Genomic DNA, 12,191 nt, shown 5'->3' on the forward strand with positions numbered 1-12,191 from the left:
CGGTATGTGATAACTTCTACCTGATGTCCTACTCTTAGCATCCTGTGTATATATGTTTCCAGTTCCATGATTATACCACTTCTATAGTTTCTAGTCTTGTGTGTGTTATTCAGATAGCAGAGCATGTGTCCTAGGGTTATCATCTCTCATGGCTGTATCACATGCTGCTTGTCTTCTCACATGTATATAATGTATTCTATGTACTGCTATGTTAGTGTACATTGCTAAGTGCATCATTTTCTTTGTTCTACAGTTTTACCTCTACCTTGCAATAAAGTTGAAAGCGGACATTGCTCCATCGTCATCGTGTTGCAGGGAAGGTTATCTGCCTGTCTACTTATGCTCCACTCATAGGGAGGACAGAACAATATTAGTACAAAAAAATTGACTTCGGTGTAGTATCGCTACTGTGTATATGCAGCACAGAGGCATTTTATTCTGTTTGTGATGCCAAAACTCATCCCTGCAACGTCCGCAGAGCAGGCCCACAGCTGACGGGATAGAGATAGTCACTTGCCATGGTGACTCTACCATCCCCTCCCTAGTTATGGGTAGCACGGCACTTGTCCACATCACAACATGGGGAGGTCACGGGAAATGAAATGGTAACCGGCAAAGTTACCTGTAAGTCCAAGGTTGTCACAGGTGACACCACCGTTCCTTTCTCCTGATGACACTCCTCAGTAGAATAAATAGAGTCCACACAGAATAAGTGCTTTTCTGGACACACCAGGAATGGTCGATGATGTCCGCTTTACTGAACGTAGTACATCCAATAAAAGCCTAGCAGCAGATTTAGTGTAGTAGCAGTGGAGGTTCACAGGGCATTCACACAGAGTCCACAGTCCCAGTTATTTGTGTCTTGTCTCTTCTCCTGCATCAATTCTCTCAACACCAGCTGGCTCACACTTACTCTCTGAACACTCGCATATGAGCATCTCTTCTTCCTCTTAATACCCGATATTTGTCTTGTGGGTGTTTGGAATTGTCAGCATAGGCCGCACATCCAACAATCTCTCGGCCTCTTCCATTTTCACTCCATACAGACCGATGGTGTCTTTGTGCAGACAGACTCCCCTCCACAGACAACTCATAGCCGAACTCCCCAACATATACCTATCAATCACAGATATTAAGCACGATCATGTGACTAACAAATGATACACACAAATTGATACAATTTCCAGACATATCCAGACAGTTAACCCTTGTGGTGCTGCATACATGCAATACACATAACGCTAAATTACGCTACAAGCAAAACAAGGACATTACAAAAGGCACAGGACAGACATAGATTATTCCAGCACATTCTAGAAACTTCCATTAACTTCAGACTACTACAACCGTACACTACCTGACTTCACGAGTAGCACCAAATGCCAAACTTGAATACTATTCACACTGCAGCATTTTTCCCATAGGCTCAGTTTCTGACAGGCTGAGTAGCAAAGCCACCGCCGCTGCCTTTGCTGTCATCTAAACCCTCCTCGGTCCTGCCGGGCACTATACTAGTACCCTGTTAGGTCACCTCTAGCTTGAATGCAAGATGTGATACAGGTGGGCATGGAGGTACTAGTACCCTGTTGGGCTGCCTCTAGCTTGGACACAAGATATGATACAGGTAGGCATGGAGACTCTATTACCCTGTTGTACCACCTCTAGCTTAGATACAAGATGTGATACGGGCAAGCATAGAGGCTTACAGGTTTTTATGCTATCCTTTGGCATATCACTCTACTTTTGCTATAACTGAGTCTCTAGATCGTGCAAACTCTTAAGCAGTCAATGTTGACACCCCAGATGGTTCCATACATGTTGTGTTAGCTTAATCTGGTGAGCAGACTGGCCATGGAAGTGGGATAATGTTGTGGAGGCACTCCTGATACCCTTGTTGTGTGCAGCCGAGCATTATCCTGCTGAAACATGCCTCTGGGAAGCCCTGCCATGAGAGGCAACCCATGTGGCTGCAAGATGTCCTGAACATATTGCTGAGCTGTCATTGTCCCTTGTGCCACTACTGGGGGGGGGACTGACTGCCCTATGCGATGGCCCCCCCAGACCATCACACCAGCAGTGGGGGCCATGTGCTGCCTCACACCAAAGACAGGATTGAGGCGCTCACCTACAGACACAAACACTGCCCTCGTCAGTGCCCAAACTAATCTTGGATTCATTGCTGACAACCCTGTTCCACTCTGTGTAACAGTCAAGTTTTGTTATTCATGACCCCACTGCAAATGGAAGTGATGATGGATGTCAAAGGCAATACACGTAATAGGCACAGTGAGACCAAATGTCCTTCAGCAAAGTGCCTGCAAATGGTTCCAACAGACATGGGGGCCTGTAACAGGGGTTCCACCTGTCTCTGGATGGCATATAATGAAACAGTTGGAGCTACGCATGCTTGTCGATCAATTAAACGGTTCTCTTTACTGTTGGTTTGTTGAGTGTATCCTTAGACTGATCACTTTTTGTGCATGCCCTCACAGATTCAGTGGTCCCAACCGGGAAACTGATCAATATGACCATCCAATTTCTCGCAATCCAGAACGTGTCAGGGCTCAAACCCAGTATCTCCTATGCTCCAGGTGGCAGCTCTCCCTGCTGAGCCATCCAGCCATCTGGACAGCTCCTCTGCTAAAGTTAGATGTGATTCTGTTCTCCTGGTCTGGTTTAATCGTTATTCGTATAGCGCCAACTTATTCTGCAGGGCTTCCTGTCTTCTGACCTGGCCCTGCCCTGCTTCTTATTAGGGAAAGTATAAAAGCCTGGCCTTGCACTGCACCAGTGCATGATTATTGAGCTTCCCGCCAATAGTCTAGCTCCTCTTCCTAACCAGATCCTCTATACCTGCAAACCGATAACACCTGTTACCATCTCCAGGCTTCCTTCTGACAACACTACTTGCTTGCTCCCTTGTACCGCAACGATTATCACCTGTTACTGACTCTTTGCTCTCCCCTGACTACACTCCCAGTCTATATAGGTTACAACACCAGAGGCTCCAACCCAGAACCAGACTGGTTACACTCTCTTAACTGCGCAAAATATTTTTATTGTGTCATAGAGGTATGTCTAGTGGTCAACTAGCTTAACACAAGTGGGAAAAGAGGTCATTACACACAAGTAGCCTCTGTGAGCCTTTTTATAGGTCAAAGGTGGATCCACATTTAGGGCTTCTAATGCTGTCATTCCATAGTTCCAGGCTCAATTCTGACAAGAGTCACAGTTGCAGATATCAAGTATGTATTCAAGCCTTACAATTAACACTGTTCTAAAGTTAAGCATTTGTTGTGTTACACTACTAACAAGTCGGCTTAGTCCCTAAAAATTCACCATTGGTGAGCACAATGTTCAGCTTTTAATGAGTCCGACCTCACTTACAACACAATGCTGGAGAAATTCTTGATGTCCTCTAGTGCTCTCTGATTCATTGTATCCAATGAATTCTCTCTCTTGCACACCGTTCCTCAATTTGCAGCCCTTCTGTGTGCTTTAGGCATTCACTGTTGCAATCGTTCACAGGACCAGACCCTCTCCAGTCATGTAACTAGGGGTACCTGCGTCCCTTCAGCAGCTCAAACTTCTCAGCCTGCCATTCTACAACAACTCTAGGGTATTGCACTTCACTATCTCTTCTGCCACAAAGCAGTCCTGCTCTCATGGAAGTCTCTGCCCACAACATGCTGCTCTCTGGAAGCTGCACACCACCACTGACGCAGCTAAAAAATCAAGTTTTTTTATATCCAATCACATAGGCTGGGGAGCATACTTATTTCAAATTGTTGCACATTTTGTTGCAAAAATTTGTTGCATCTCACAGCTTGGCCTTGTCTATGGCAAAAGTTTAACTCTTTAGGAGAAGTCCCTTACAGTAAGGTGACTAGATGTCCCGCTTTAGGTGGGATAGTCCCGCTTGCTGCTAGCGGGATAGCCATTTGTCCTGCTTTCGAGACCTTTTTTAAAATTTCCTTTTTATTAGCAAAATCACAAAGCAAATATAACATACATTATGGCATGCATACAATTACTCATACTTTGTTCTTTGACTTATAACAAATCTTCATCAATACAATATTATTTTGCAATAAACAGTTGGAGAAAAAGAATAAAAAGATCCTTTCTAACATGCTTGGTTTGCTATGTGTTTATTTTCCTCTTTTTCCTTCTTGCTATATTTACACAACCTAAAGTGCGGAGTGTAAGTTTATCCATAGGCCCCAAACTTTTTTAAATTTGTCAGGACATCCTCAATGGTGATGTACTACCTTTTTGTAGGGAATTATTGGGTTGACTAATCTTATGCAACATGAAATGGAAGGCGATCTTGCTGCCATCCACCTCATGGCTACAGTTTTTCTGGCCAGTAATAGTACCTCTAATAAATATTTAGTCATAATGGGTCCATGCTTCCTTATCCAACAATCCAAACAGTGCCACCCCAGGGTCCAGAGCCAGGAGGACTGGTAGAAGTGTGGACAGGAAGGCAAAGACTTAATTCTAAAAACCACCAACATGCGGGGCATTCCCAGACCAGATGCCAAAAATCGGCATCCGACTGGTAGCATCTATGACAGGCTGATGTATTGATTTTACGCATATTTTGTAGTCGGACTGGTGTAAAACATACAGTTGTATGAGCTTATTATTAATTGCCGGTGACACCTGTAGATGTTATTCCATTACTTCCTAACAGCCTTCTGATGTTAATGTGGGAATGCTTGTTTTCCACTTATCATAAATGGAGAGTGGGTCGTGGTCCATTCTGGCCGACAACAGATGTCTATAGAGTGCTGATATAAGTCCTCTAGGTCCCTGTGATTTAAGAATACCTATTGTTGGGTAGTTGAAGATTTTGGTGGAGTCTGGTGGAAATTGGGCATCCAAAGCGTGTCTCAACTAAAATACCTAAAGAGTTGAAGTCCAGGTGCTTGTAGACTCTTGCATAGTTGCATATAAGATAGCAGTGTATTATCTTTGTATATACTGTATCTCCTAGTGTGTGTATCTATAGTGTAACCCAATATTCAATATCCTGCATTAAAGGGGTTGTCCCGCGCCGAAACGTTTTTTTTTTTTTTTAACCCCCCCCCCCCCCCCGTTCGGCGCGAGACAACCCCGATGCAGGGGTTAAAAAAACAACCCGCACAGCGCTTACCTGAATCCCGGCGGTCCGGCGTCTTCATACTTACCTGCTGAAGATGGCCGCCGGGATCCTCTGTCTCCGTGGACCGCAGGGCTTCTGTGCGGTCCATTGCCGATTCCAGCCTCCTGATTGGCTGGAATCGGTACGTGACGGGGCGGAGCTACACGGAGGCGGCATTCTACACGAGCGGCCCCATAGAAGACTGCAGAAGACCCGGACTGCGCAAGCGCGGCTAATTTGGCCATCGGAGGGCGAAAATTAGTCGGCTCCATGGGAACGAGGACGCCAGCAACGGAGCAGGTAAGTATAAAACTTTTTATAACTTCTGTATGGCTCATAATTAATGCACAATGTACATTACAAAGTGCATTATTATGGCCATACAGAAGTGTATAGACCCACTTGCTGCCGCGGGACAACCCCTTTAACTTTAGTGAGGGCAGAGTAGGGTTTTATCCATAAACTGTTGAATGCACTTTGCTGAGTACCACACAGATAGGGCCACTTTATGTATGGGTATAAGTCTAGATGATTTAGTGAACACTGGATGTGCCAAAAACCCAATTAGATTCTGTCCCTCTACCCAGTCAGCTAGGTAATGATCTGTAATTGGCATCTCCTCTCCAGTGAATCAACAATGGAGATTTTGTAACTGCCCCACCTGATAGTACAATTTAAAGTCGGATAATGCCATTCCGGCTTGGTTCTTAGGTCGTTGTAGAGTAGTGAGTTTAACTTGAATCGAGATGGGCCCCAAACAAAACTGATAAGAGTTTAAAGTTTGGAAGAAGTTCTCTGGGACTTTTACCGACATATGTTGTAAAGAGTATAAACACTTGGGTTGAATTACCATCTTAATAAGATTTATACGGCCTGCCACGGATAGAGGCAGTCTTGACCAGGCCTTAAGTTTATATACATAGATTTACAGAGTTATTACAAATGATCTTCTCGATGTGAAACATTCTTAATTCACGTTTAATTTTCAAAAAATTGCTAATAATATTATGTCAGATCATTTGTATGTTTCTACTATTAATTCCAAGTAATCCACAATGCGCTTTCCCAACCAAAATAAATAAGAGCTGGAGAGTTTGCGGGTGGCAGGGAAATTGGATTGGAAAGGGTTAATGGGTATGTCTTAACAACCCTGTCTGTAACCATCTAAAAGGCCAGTTCCACATGGGCAATTGCAATTTTGACGCAAAAAAAAAAAAAAAATTGCAGCAAAATCGCGTCCTTGTTCCCATGATTTTTGAGAGTCAGCGATGCTTTTTTAAGAATAACCTTGCATCGCGTTACTGCCGACCTGCGATAAAAACCCAATTTTTTGTTATCGCAAAAGTCAATGGGACTTTCAAATGTTAAAATCACAAGTTTGTGTATTGCAATAAAGAGTAGGCTCCATATGGAAACATGTGAGACATTTAAAAAAAAATAAAAAAAATCGCACATCACAGAAAGATAGAGCATGCCGCAATTTTTTGTTCTCGCAACACTGCATCAGTGAAAACATTACTAATAAGAGAGAAACCATTGAGAATCATTGGTTTCATAAACGTGCTTTTTTTTTCTCACTCTCGCATTGTGCTCAAATCACGCAATTTTATCACCCGTGTGAGACCAACCGTAGGCTTTATTCACGTGGGCGTTTGATCATGGCGGTTTTGCCACAAAAAAACACCAGCTGAAAATTGCAGCCATCTGATGCATTAGATTCCAATTTGTTCAGATGGGTGATTTTGGGGGGGGGCGTAAAATCGGCCGGCAGGAAACAATAGCACACATTCTGGTTGTCCGATTTTATGCCGGCTGGAAAAGATAAGTGTGGACCTATCTTTTAGTCGGAATACGTAGACCGTTCTCATAGGCTCCCATGAGAAAAGGAATGCGGCAGGGAGTTTAGCAGCAGCTCTGCTAAACTCCCTCCCCCTCTCTGCCTCTAGTGCTCGCGTTTTCCTGAACATTGCTGGGCTGCACCTGTGTAGCCTGACAAATAATGCTATTACACATCATATCTATATACAACATTCTGTAGTCTCTATATAAAGGTAAGTAATAGTCTGCACTCACCTGGTAATGTATAGAATAATGGGAATATAACGCATGGCCCCTCTGACTGACCCCCCATGTACTGTTACCTACCACCATGCTTCCTCTTTACTCCTGGTCTGCTTCCTAGAAAGCTCTTACTTGCAATCATGACTTAGGCTGCCTGCAGACGGGCAGAAATTCCGCGGTGGGATTCCCCGCAGAATTTCCGCCCCTGGATACCTGCATAGGATTGCATTACAGCACGCAATCCTATGCAGACGGCCGCGGTTTGTCTGCGCGAAATTACGCTCAGCAAACAAACCGCAGCATGCCCTAATTCTGTGCGAGGCTCGCAGAGCCCCGCACAGAAATGTCACTCACCGGCCGCCGGCTCCGCTCTGCGCATACGCCGTCTGCCCTCAACTGACACATGAAAGAGCCGGAGCTGCGGGAGCGGGTGAGTCCGCGGTGCTCTCTGCAGGCGCTCGGGTCGGGTCCTGCTGCGAGAATTTTCGCAGCCATATCCGACCCGGCCATCTGCAGGCGGCCTTAATATGGGAACTTTCACACGGGACGGAATATTCCACAACAGCGCTGCTAATCTGCCGTCCCTGAATTCCACAGCAAAATCCGCATTGCTAAATATATATTTTGGTGCGGAATTGCTGGCAGGGTTCTGTTATTTTCAGTTCTACACCAAAATATGCACATTAGCAGTGTGTATTTTGAGGCTGTTTTGGGGCTGAATATTCGGCAGGAAGACGTATTCTGCAACGCGGTTGTGTAATATTCCATCCTGTATGAAAGATCCCTAATATCTCTCCGTCTTGTAATTTCCTCCGGTTGCTCTTCCTTCACTTCCTCCTTTTTACATGTAATCTTCTCTGCGTTTGTTTTCTAAAGCATAAGAGATGATATTTGCATAGGGACATTCCTTGTAATCTGCTTGTACAATATATCTAATGTTAATGCATTATGATGACTGCATCATGCTTCACCGCTACTCTTCCAAAAAATCACTTTGTACCACTCACTTGTCAAATGACCAAGGAAAATAAATGTAGCTGAGCTAAATTTATTTAACTGTTATTTCTTTGCACTGTAATACATGATATTATTATATGTTTTGCTAAATGACCCTGGTAATCTCAGCTCTGTTACATATTGTGGTAGTTCCGCCACTCTAAGGACAGGTCAGAGCTGCTAGAGGACAATAGTATAGGAAAAATGTCCATAGAGAAGGGTTCTTTGATCTGAAGCAGCCTCATTACGCTCCACCTGAAAGGCCTTGCTACAAAGAGTAGTAGTGGCTTCTTTGCTCCTTAGTTCCTTGTGCCACTGTTTCTGAAAAGAGGCTATGTACACGGTGAACCACAAGGCACGACAGGAGGAGACGCCCCCTGTGCTGGGACATGTTATGATATGCTGATGTGGACAAGGTCAATGGTTGTTTTTTTAGCACTTGGAAGTCCCACCTCTTTGAATAATGACTTGAACACTGTTAATCTAGGTGATTAGACCCGTTGGACCAGGTCTTGAGGTTATAATATAGTATATGGTAGCATTACAAACATCTGAATAAAGGCCCTTTTACGCGCAACTATTATTGCTAAAATGGCCGAAGGAATTGACAATATTTTTGCATAAATTACAAGTACAGATAATTTAATCTTCTCTCTTTCCATCATTAGCTGAAGTAAACTAAGTATTGTTTGCTCGGGTAGTCATGTGTTTATGCCAGGGATTATCTGAATTCCATTGTCTTTTCCCATCATGAATCTCATTGTGTATGCAAGGCAGACAAACACTTCACCTGCAAGTCCACAATCCACTCAAAAGACTGCACCAAGCAAATGGAACGAATTTTGAGAGTCTTGACAATGGTTTTTATGTGGGCTAAAAACCAGCAGCAAACGACAAACAAATAGTGCATGACTGCCCGTGTTTACATGCAAAAATTATCTCTCACTATCGGCCATTTGAATGACTTTTGAGCGCATTCACACGGATGAGAAAATCACGCAAGATTTGTGCTTTGAAAGACTCGCAAATCTTGCACGAATATGAACTCCATTCTTTTGAATCGCAGCATGTCCTATCTTTGAGTATTCCCTCGAAACGCCTCACCCATTGCTTTTAATGTGGCCGGAAAAAACATTGCACGGCGTGCAAGGGGCACATGAGTGCAATGGGAGGTTTCCCACTGAAAACAATAGGAAACACTTGCCGATTCTCAAACTGCTTCCATGAAGTGATGAGAGGTGATTTTGAAGCAATAATGCCTCGTATCCATGAGGACATTGTACGTTCCCAGAGCGTGATATTGGGCCAAGTCATGGCCCGAGATCACACTTGCGTGTAAAATTAGCCCAAGGATTTTGCTCTGCTGGGTTGCAACATTGCGATAAGCAGAACAAAGGATTACCTATGCATTAGAACATAGAATGAAAGTCAAAAGAGAAAATTCTTGGGGCTACTAAACCTTTTAACCCCTCTCATGTTAAACATTTTGTAGCATCCATATAAACGAGTGCCCGGAGCCAGCATGGAGACTCCAGGAATTTACTTGACAGACTTTGAAAAATAACATTGAACATATTTTGAAAACTCACAACAGTGAAGAACAACAGGGAGCAAAACTCATGTCCCCCGGGGGCTTCGCCCCACCAGTGGTGTTAATGAAGAGCAAGCAAACACTAACAGGCTCACAGCTTAGTGGTGACCAGCAGAGCTATATCCATCTTTTTCTCCCTGAAGATGAACTCAAATAGGATGCCTTCCTTCTGCTTCTTCCCGTAATAATAGAAACACACAATAAACAGAAGCCATTTTTGTTGGCCCCCGTAGACCCGCTGATTACTAGTCCAACCTTAGTCTGAAAATATCTACGGGGTGGGGAGTTCTGGGGGGTGGAGTCTCCTGTGGTCTTCAATTGCTTATCTTTTCTAACCATACCCTTCTTCTCCATAGATAAAGGCCCATTTAGACACAACGATTATCGCTCAAAAGATGTCTTTTCAGCGATAATCGTTGTGTCATTTACAGCACAAGGTGACTGCTCAAACGTTGAGCGATTACCTTGTGCTCCGAGCGGAGGATGCAGAAGATGAGTGGGGTCGCTTGCCTTCTGCATCCAGCTGTTCCCCACTTGGAGCACCCAGCTGTTATACAGCCAAGCGCTCTGAGCAGAGAATGCAGAAGACAAGTGGGGGTGGGCCTGCTTGTCTTCTACATCCAGCTGTTCTTTGCACAGAGCACTCGGCTGTTATACAGCAGAGCGCTCTGAGCGGGGTATGGAGAACACAGCTGGACCATTCTGTTCTTCATACCCAGCCTGTCATCAGTTAGCAGGATACAGCTGAAACAACAGTATCAGCTGTATCCCGCTGTGAATCCCTGATAAGGCTCATTGTTGTCTTTCAGCATGCTGAAAGACAACAATGAGCGACCGCTTAACAAAAACTGCACAATGTCAGTGCAGTTACACAAAACAATTATCGCTCAAAATATTCGAGCCTTTGAGCGATATAATTGCTGTGTCTAAATGGGCCTTAAGACTCACATCTCCAGCTGAAGGTAATTGCTGTGTAAATGTTTTGCTACACAATAAAATTTGATATACATATGAAGCTGTTGTTAAATCATTGTTACAACGTTTAATCTATATTGTAACTATGGGGGAGACAGAAGAAGACACTAGTAGACATCAGGTATGTGGTGGCGGTGGTGAGGCTATACAGATCTTAGAATATGAAAAAGTATATTCCAACCAGCATGATACTCACCGACTCCCTTTACTTCTCTCTCTGCACTTTAGCCTGAGTCTGAAGCACCTTATCATTTTCACAAACGTCTCCTTTCTGTTAGTTCCCTATTCTGTATACACAGCCACGTAGCTTTGCAACATCCCCAGAGGGGTTAAGCCAGACACTTGACCAACGTGGAGAGCTGGGAGGGTTAAAGGGGTTGTCCCGCGCCGAAACGGGTTTTTTCTTTTTTCAACAGCCCCCCCGTTCGGCGCGAGACAAACCCGATGCAGGGGTTAAAAAAGAACACTGGACAGTGCTTACCTGAATCCCTGCGCTCCGGTGACTTCTTACTTACCTGCTGAAGATGGCCGCCGGGATCTTCTCCCTCGGTGGACCGCAGGGCTTCTGTGCGGTCCATTGCCGATTCCAGCCTCCTGATTGGCTGGAATTGGCACGTGATGGGGCGGAGCTACCAGGAGCCGGTCTCCGGCATGAGCGGCCCCATTCAGAAAACAAGAAGACCGGACTGCGCAAGCGCGTCTAATCCGGCGATTAGACTCTGAAAATTAGACGGCTCCATGGAAACGAGGACGCTAGCAACGGAGCAGGTAAGTGAAAAACTTCTGATAACTTCTGTATGGCTCATAATTAATGCACAATGTACATTACAAAGTGCATTAATATGGCCATACAGAAGTGTATAGACCCACTTGCTTTCGCGGGACAACCCCTTTAAGTGTTGGCTTGTCACAGTGGCACTTACAAAGCTCTCTTCCCAGAGGGATGACACACAGCCTAGGTCAAAGCTAGATTTCAGGCCACCTTTGACACCGTTAGGATAGGAAATGCCAATAAACCGGATGATAAGGGTAGTAGTTATCACTCATGATGCCACCATTCCCACACATTAGTATGCTACATGGCAGAGAATACACACAGACACTTGTGTATCGTAACTTGGGTCCCCAGGAATGGTTAGGGCATGGTAGAACTTTACTTGAAATAACTTTCGCAAAACAATTATCCGCAGTAATGCAGGTACAATTCTTCAAAGTGCAAGTAGAACAGAGATCAGGGAGGATACACAGGATGACACCGGTCCTACAGTCTGTGTTATCTATCAGGTACCGCTCCTGGACTGGGAGCACTCCAGAGCAGGAAAGGGGTAGAGGTCACTCCAACAGAAACTTTGGCAGAAATTATTTACTCAAAGAATTAACACCCTGCACGCAGGTCCATGGGTGTGACTTAGTAGCGTA

At 44.5% G+C, this 12,191-nt stretch overlaps 1 protein-coding gene across 1 annotated transcript in view; it reads right to left on the reverse strand.

Annotated features, from left to right (window-relative positions):
- LOC136632278 (sialic acid-binding Ig-like lectin 13) overlaps positions 1–11,048 on the reverse strand; it is a 122,173-nt gene extending 111,125 nt beyond the window's left edge. Inside the window, exon 1 of the mRNA XM_066607054.1 lies at positions 10,969–11,048. The gene's annotated coding sequence lies outside the window, so the exon portion shown is untranslated. The remainder of the gene's footprint in view (positions 1–10,968) is intronic.
- Between the last annotated feature and the right edge of the window lie 1,143 nt (positions 11,049–12,191).

This window comes from Eleutherodactylus coqui, chromosome 6 (genome assembly GCF_035609145.1).
Source record: "Eleutherodactylus coqui strain aEleCoq1 chromosome 6, aEleCoq1.hap1, whole genome shotgun sequence".
Lineage (NCBI taxonomy): Eukaryota > Metazoa > Chordata > Amphibia > Anura > Eleutherodactylidae > Eleutherodactylus > Eleutherodactylus coqui.